Raw genomic sequence first — 8,931 nt, forward strand, 5'->3', positions numbered from 1 at the left:
ATGGACTAAGTGAGGTAGATACCTTCTTGAATAAATTTGAAAGGGAGGTGCCAGAAAAACAACACTTCCAGGTCTTGAATTGGGTACTGCAAGCTACGCCCGTAAGGTGATGGGGTACGAACAAAGGGAGATTTGATGACTGATGCGAATGTAGAAGAATGATGCACAAATGATTTGGGAAGCCTAGGGCATGATCGATAGATAAGTACAATGGCCATGATGATTCACATATGCATCTGGCCAAATGGACGCAGGTATATGGGGAAAAGCCACAGCCTGAGTGGGTACACCTGTTCTCTCATACCTTGGACATTATACCAATGAACTGGTATATAGAAATGGAGCTCCTCCATGGGACAGGTGAATGGGATGTTTTGCGTGAAGGGTTCGTTATGATATTCAGTTTTGAGGATGGAAGGGACAATATTGATGGAGCGCTACAAGAGGTAAAAGCAGCCATCTTTAGGATACCACAGGAGCCGCTAGAATTGACTTTGATCCGGATCTTGAGGGGAGGCCCCCAAGATCTAAAAACTTGAATTGCCAGAAGAAAAATAAGAGAATTCGCAATAAACAAAACCACAAAGAAACTTTTTATTAAACCCACTGATCCAAATTTAAACAAGAATGCAGCAAAATATAGAGATAACCATAAAGATAGTTATGCAGCGGAAATAATACTTCATTGCATTACTGTAAAATACTGAAATATGCTTACAAACAGAAGTGGAAATAAACCAACTAGGGCAATGGTAGCTTATCTCTGAGAAGAGATGTGGCGGCTACATGCCTTTGAACTGTGAAGGCTACATTGTGGTGGACAATCTGTCCTTTTACAAAATGTGACTTGTTACTTATAGTATTTTTCAGTTACAATACCACGGGTCAATTCCATGGGTGAATGAATACCATGGGTGGATTTTACAATACCACGGGTGGATGCCATTTACAATACCATGGGTAAATTCCATGGGTTGATGAATAATATGGGTGGATGAGTACCATGGGTTGATGCCATTTTCCATTCAGATCATTCCTCCCTCCTTAAGAAGCAATGGTCCCCATTGCGTAAAGTTCCCTCCTGCGAAGCCTTTGTTGAATATGAAGAGCCACTGAAGATAAGGGTTTTATGTGGTTAACCCAAAACCCTGATAAACGAAGATCCGAGGATAGAGATACCCTATAATGCTTGTGACCAACTGTGATTCTGACAGTGTGCGGCCTAGCAAATGGACTTCGATGACAAGGATTTTATGCAGTTGACCCATAACCATGATGTTGGTTGCTGATGGAGTAGCAGGTGTCTACATAGCCTGGGGTGGGAGGGCACATCTCCAAATAACCCACGCTGAATGCTGCTATGTTGAAACTGATGAATGTGAAGCAGGTGCCTACTAAAGTGGGGTGGGAGGGCACATCTCCAATGGGAACCCACTCCGAATGCTTCTCCAGAATTAAAATGGGCATAACTCAGTCAATATAACTTAGAATATTTATTATAACCTGCTTTTGGAAGCAGAAGGATCATTTGGCATCTTCCCATGAGTTGGAAATCCTTATCTAGACACTCTGAGATCTTAGATTCACACTACAACAGTTCCGCCGTCACAAAAATTCTGATAAAATAGCTGATTTTAAATCAGTGATATGTCCCACATCCGAAATCCGATTCGACCCATTTTTTTTTTGAAATTGGGTGATTTTTCAAGAGGCATCCATATCTGGTATTTTTTTTTTTGTTTGTAAATTTTGTACCAAATGTTTCGGATATGATCTGCAAAGTCGCTGCCCAAAAAAATTCCTGCAAAAAAATGGAAAAAGAAAAATTCTTCCTGCTTGACCCAAGAAAGTGCTCTGTGGAGGTTGTAGCACATGCCTGAAGTTTGTTGAATATTACTGCAAAATTTGAAACTGAAATATGCATCAAACCCTCATTCCCATGGAATCATAACCTGCTCTGATACCACTGATCTGGATCTTGGGGGAGACCCCCAAGATCTAAAAAAATTGAAATGGATCTTGGGGGGAGAGACCCCCAAGATTTGAAAACTTGAATTGCCAGAAGAAAAATAGGAGAATGCCCAATAAACAAAACCACAAAGAAACTTTTTATTAAACCCACTGATCTGAATTTAAACAAGAACACAACAAAATATAGAGATCACCATGAAGATAGTTATGCAGCGGAAATAATACTTCATTTCATTACTGTAAAATACTGAAATATGCTTACAAATAGAAGTGGAAATAAACCAGCTAGGGCAATGGTAGCTTATCTTTGAGAAGAGATGTGGCGGCTACATGCCTTTGAACTGTAAAGGCTACATTGTGGCAGACAATCTGTCCTTTTACAAAATGTGACTTGTTACTTATAGTATTTTTCAGTTACAATACCACGGGTCAATTCTGTTACCACCCAGGTTGTTCCCTTTGACTCCTAAGGGAATACGACCGGGGTAACCACTAACCAAGCTTTGGATTAGAGGTTCTAGCCTACCTGCAATCAGAGAGGGCTCTCTCTTTTGATTTAGCTTTGCTTGTGAAGATCTTAGGCTAGTTATGAGGTGAGGATTTTGTTTATAATTTTGGTTGATGATGTCTTCCAGTAACTGAGATGAGGTCTTCAGAGGGTTTCGGTCCATTGGGCAATGGAGTCTGTGGTTATGGGTTGTTTGAGATATTGAGTAAGATTGTTAAAACTGCAGGGCGTTATGGATATATCATGAAACAAACTTAAAATTGTGAAGATGAAATATATATATATATATATATATATATATATATATATATATATATATATATATATATATATATATATATATATAAATGCATAAATTAATAACTAAATTCTATTAATTAATTAATTAAAATTTAAACTAAATTTAAAATTAATTTAATTAATTAATTAAATAAATTAATTAATTTTATTTTCAATTTAGTTTAAATCAATTTTTATTTTTAATTTAGGCCAAATTAATTTAGGTGAATTAATTTTATTTTTAAAATAGTTTTAAATTTATTAATTAAACTAAATTTAAAAATTAATTAATTAATTAATCAATTAATTAATTAATTAATATAGTTTTAAATTTATTAATTAAACTAAATTTAAAATTAATTTAATTAATTAATTAAATTGATTTTATTTTAAATTTAGTTTAAATTAATTTTATTTTCAATTTAGGTCAAAGTAATTTAGGTAAAATTTTATTTTTAATATAGTTTTAAAGTTATTAATTAAATTAAAATTTAAAACAAAATTAATTTTTTTTTTAATCCATTTATTAATAAATTGATGAAAATCAAGCCGACCTCTCCAAACCAAAGTTATCTATCCATCCTTCTATTAATAGGTTCTCATTTTCTTGACTCTCTCTTCTCAAAATGTGGATCTCATTACCCTGATGATGGACTCACCTAGCTAGTCCGAAACGTCGGTTTCAAAATTGCTCACAGGTCTTTCCATTAATTAAATACTCTACCAGCCTGTATGGAATCTCTCTTCAACAAGATGAAATATATCTAGCCAGTGAAAGGCAACTAAGAGTTTTTCACTAAGCTGGTGATGTGGGAAAAGGATATATCACTCAGGAGCAGCTTTGAATTCCTGAATAATACTCACTGTGAAGTTTTAGTCTGAAGGTGAAGCAATTAAGAATTACACTTTCATAACTAATACTAGAGGAAAACATTCATAACAACATAGATTGAGTTCAGGGTATTCAATGAACAAATCCTAAAACTATTCTTTTTCTGTGCTATTAAACTGTGAAATATGGAACATGAATGGATTACGAAAGTATGAAATACATAACAAGAAAGTTTGAGAAACTTATTGTGCCATGAAATATGTAGGAATCCTGCAGCAGTAAGCAATCACACCAGAACAAAACAACTCAGAACTTTTAGAAATTCCATCAGCTCCCTGTATTAAAAGTCTGAAATTTACATCATAAGTTCTCTAGAAGAGAAAATCAACAACCCCATCAAGCTTATGCGAGGGGATATATATACAATTGGTTTTTACAAAATATTTGAACGCCGAGTCATTTGTTCAATAACAGCGTTAACCAACTTTCAGAATAGCAGATAAGAGAGTTATTGCTACTCTAAATATAATAAATAGCCTTCAGTTCTGTCAAAAACCTTTTTGACTTTTGGAAGCCACTGAGTCGGTTGAGCGCTCTGCATTAATTCTGAATGATATGCCTTTTAATGTTCTGTCGTGCTGTAGCTTTCTCGGCCCTGTCATCTGTACCTGTCATTTTTGCTTTGGTGGCCAAATTGCTTTGCTGATTTGGCTCAGCCCACTCTTTTTCAATCATAGTTGATGTATCACCTGTCTGAACATGATGATTTATATTTTGATGTAAAAATTTGATGAAAACCTGTTTGTTCACAGCAATGTTTGTATCATGCTGGTCCACCATTCCTGTGTAGGCAACTGATGCCTCAAAATTGTGCCTAGTGTTTCATCTGCCTCCGTATATTTGAAGTAGTTAGGAGGCACTTCAAACAGATGTTTGATTTCATTCATGATAAAAAATAAATTTTCTATTTTCTCATAGAGGCTCTGCCCAGATGCAGGCCCTGTTTCCTCTGGGATACTTGATCCTGCAGTGATCTGATTTGTGGAAAATGTGTTTACCCTTTTAGCATAATTTTCATGGGATAGTAGCCATCCTGCGCTGTTCAGTAAGCTGGGAAGGCCTCTGTTATGCAATGCTGTGAATTTCTCAGTGAACTTGTTCACCTCTGTTTGCATTTCCTGGCACCTTCTATCCAATGTTTGTACCAGACTCCTCAATGCGAGGACCCTCTTTATCAGTAAGATGGTGTCAGTTCTATTGGTGATTCCTATTGCTGCCAGCTGAGGGCCTGTGCGGTTATTGAGGACATTGATCATCCTGTTGGCTATCTCAGGCATAGTGCCTAGAGATACCCTTGCTCTCTGACTTTCCTTGTGTGCCCTGCCTATGAGCTCCATGTGCTCATGAATGGTTTCTATGTACTGCCATTGATCTGTTATTGATTGGCCAATATTGGCCCATAGGACTTTCTTGATCTCAGCCACAACCTTGTCAAGGGAAAGCTCTTTCTCCAGTTCTTTTATCTTCTTCTCCAGGGCTCTTACTTCCCTTGTTCTTTCAGCTACAGTTTGTTTTGATTTGTCATATTTTTCATTAACAGTGGCCAATTTCTCCTTGGCTTCATTCAGCTCTGCCATCTGGGCCTCTAGAACTTGAATCTCTTTCATCATCTTCTGCATGTCAAGGCTTGGAGCCTGTTTTGATGTTGTTGCTGGTGCTGATGTTGTTGGACCTGTTTCAGCTGTCTATCCTATGGGAGGAGTGATAATTTGAGGGGGCTCCTCAAGGTTGATCACTGGCTGAGGGGGTTGAGATGTCTGGCCTCCCTCTTTCTGTTTCAGGGCTGCCTGCAGTGCAGCCTCTGTTTCTACCAATTTCCCTTTTGTTTGTACCAGCTGTTTGTGTAGTGTTAGCAGCATGGCTGCTACATCCTGGTCCTTCCTCTGCTGAGCAACCTCTTCTGTTTGAGGGTGAAGGGTTGCTGGAATTTTTACCATCTTTCTCAAAGCTGCTATATCTGCATCTCTTTCCTTTAGCAGTGCTTGTACAGCTTTGGGATCCTTTGTGTCATGTCCAAGCTCTATAATAATATCTTCCAAAGACCTGATCCTGTTGTCTTTGGCCTGAGAGGATGCCTTCTCCAACTCAAGTTGGGCAGTTGTATTATGCAGACTATTTTGCAATTTGTGTGCAGGAAGGTCTTGTCTGCAAGAGTTGAATAAACCATCTCACCCATTTGCTTGTGAAGCTCTATCTGGTCCATTGGGTGGATGTCTTTTGCAAGAACCTCAAGGTTGGTCCTTATATAATCTGTAGCTGATTGTGGCTGCAGCATGGTAGGCATGAAATGACTCATAGTCATTTTTCCCTCTGTTATGTCATATGCTGACATAAGCCTCTGCTGGTTTGTGGGAGCCATTTTAAGCAAGTGATTATACAGCTGGAGCCTGACTGGCTCATTTCTCTTCTTGATGTCAATAAATTGCCGCTTTATGCCCGATTCAGCTCTCCTTTGCTGGCTTGAGGAGCTGACCTCTCCTCCAATTGTTCTTTCTTGTTCCTGTTGAAAGGAACTGGCAGATGCCTCCATACTAGGGGGGCCCATACCCAAGGATTGCCCAATAGGCATCTCCTCTTCAGAAAGAGGATTTAATCTCTGCCTTTTCTCCCCTTGTTGATTTGTTGATGTAGAGAGGGGAGTTTCATGCTCTCTATCCCTCTTTCTGGTCCTGTCTTCATTTAATGGGGTTTGGAGGACCAAGGCCTCCACTGTCATTTCCTGCCTAGGAGGCACATTTTCTTGAGCCTACTGCTCTGTAGATATGGGAGCTTCAGCCATTTCTTCTTGCTGTTTGGGCTGCTCCTTCTGCTGTTCTGCTGTAGGGGGTGGCTGCTCCTGTTCCATCTCTTTTTCTTTACCTTTGCTGGCTGCCTGAGGAGTAGTTTTAGCTGCCTGCTGGTGGGCTGTAGAGGATGAGGCAGCTGCTCCAAGTCGAATATGATAAGAAGAAGAAACTTGTCCACAATGTTCCAAGTCAGCTTCCTTCTCAAGTTTCTTTGCTTCTTTTTGTGCTATTTCTTCTCTAGTACTTGCCTCTTCTAGAGTGCCCTCTTTCCATCTTAACAGATTTGCATATTTTTCAATATGAGGCAACCTGACATGATCATAACTAGCCATCTTATATTTGACCCTTCTAAGACTAATGAAGTGATTGGGGTCATAGGGTGACCAGAGGAAACTGGTTTGCAATCGGAGGCCCTCTAGGATCTTATCTGCTTCTTTCCATCCTTCTTCCCTTTTATTATAAAGAAATGGGCCTAGCTGGTTTCTGATTTTGAGTTGTACCTTCTTGTTCTTGCTGTGGAAATGGACCATGTCTGCATTTCCAAATTGCCTGAAATATTCTAAGGCAAAGAGTCTCATAGGGACATATTTTGGTAGTCTGAATGGGGCTAACTCACAACCATATATTCTGATTACTGTATGGTGTTGGTAAAAGTACCAATCCCCAATGCTGTAGGCCTTTGAGAGCTGGAGAATCCTTTGCATCTCATCTGTCAATCTTGGAGGAGGGGTACCCAATAGCAAGGACATAGCTGGATGGATAAAGAGGTCTATGAATTCACAGTAGCTATATGGTGAATAAGATGTGTGATGAAAGATTGAAGTCCAAAATACCACAGACCTTGGGTTTCCCTGAGCATCAAACTTCTTGAGAGTAATAGGGAAGCTATCAGGTTGATAAAATAGGAACAAGTGATAGATGTATGAAGTGTATCTAAACACCTTTTCCCTCTCTAGATTCATCAATTGCTCATGGATTTTATTGGCAATGTATGCAGCATAATCATAGTGAACAACAGGAGGCTTCCCAGGGGAGAAGATGGACAGCATGGCCAGGATGGTTTCATCAACATCCTCAGATGACCTATAACCCAGGACATAACTGATCAGATCCACCAGCATTTTGCCCAGTTCATTTAGATACACATTTCCAATAGGGGGAGTCCTCACAGTTTCAGAGCCTGATTGAATGAATAATTGATTGATTTTTACAATTTGGGCGCTGGACAGCTTGCCTCCTTTCTTTAGTAAATCCTTCATGGAGAGAGGAGTCAATGGCCTTGAAGTTTGAAAGTGTAGCATTTCATTTATGGCCTCAGGGGTGACATGGAACAAAACTGAGCCTGAGGAATTGAGGACAGCTCTCTGACAGGGGTCATAGTTGGCACTGCATCTATGTATTAAATCTGGGAGGACATTGACTTGAGGAGGGTTAAAAATGGGCAAATTGGAGTCCCAAATCCCTAAGATATCATTCCCACTGAGATGCTTGGCTTTAAGGTCATTGAGTACATGAATGTTATATTTGGTCTCCATTGAGAGTGTTTCTGTCATCTGATAGTCTCTATCACCCAGGGCCTTCCATTCTAGCTCTCTGTGTGGGGCATTCAAGGGTGGAATATTCAATGCTAATGGTGTTTCCATGGTCCACTAACACTTGGAAATGGATTTGAACTTGATTTTCTGGGCACAGCAACACAGGGCAGTGAATTCTGCAGAAGAAAGGCAATTTACAGAGGAAACAAGGTGAATTATGGTAAAAACAAGTTGAAATGCTCCTAAAAAGGTTTAATGAGCAAATGCTGGGACTTGAGAGTTGTTTTCCCGGTGAGCTTGCGTAGCAGAGGTTTCAGTTTGCGAATGCGCAAACTGATTGTAAATTTGTGGAAATTTGGCTCAATACGGACAGTTTGTGGGTGAATTGGGCCTTATAGTTGGAGATAAATGGTGGTCAACGAGAATTTGCAGGTAATTACAGTGTTGACCTCTGTTTTCTCACTTGTGTTGGTGAATTTATGCAAAAAACCAGGCACGGAGGAGAAACTTGGATAAATACCTGGTGCAGACGGCAAATGGTGGCAATGTAGGTGAATTGAGGGCGCCCACGGTCTCTAAAATCGTTTTCTGCAGGTTGGCAGCGAGAACGTCGTAAATTACATGCAAAGAGCTCAATAGTTCTTTTGGTGAAAATATGAGAAAAACGCGAATTTTGGCGAAAATATGGACATTTTGGGCTTTTGGCGTGTTTTTTGGATGACGTCAGCATGACATCATCGGGTGGGGTCGGGTATGGAAGGGTGACGTGGCGGCCTGTGAGTGGTCCACGGGGACTGATGAGGTGGCGGACAGGTCGGAGCGATGGCGGGCCGAGCGCTGACTCGATGCTGACTTGGCATGACGTGGGCATGGTGTGGGCGTGACGTGGGCGGGCGGTAAACCAAAGCGGTAAGCGGTAATTTCGGACCGCTTATTGTACAGGGGCGGTATTGGCAGGCG

This window comes from Pinus tabuliformis, chromosome 5_2 (genome assembly GCF_031772625.1).
Source record: "Pinus tabuliformis cultivar Carrire ecotype Pingquan chromosome 5_2, CPIR1, whole genome shotgun sequence".
Taxonomy (NCBI): domain Eukaryota; kingdom Viridiplantae; phylum Streptophyta; class Pinopsida; order Pinales; family Pinaceae; genus Pinus; species Pinus tabuliformis.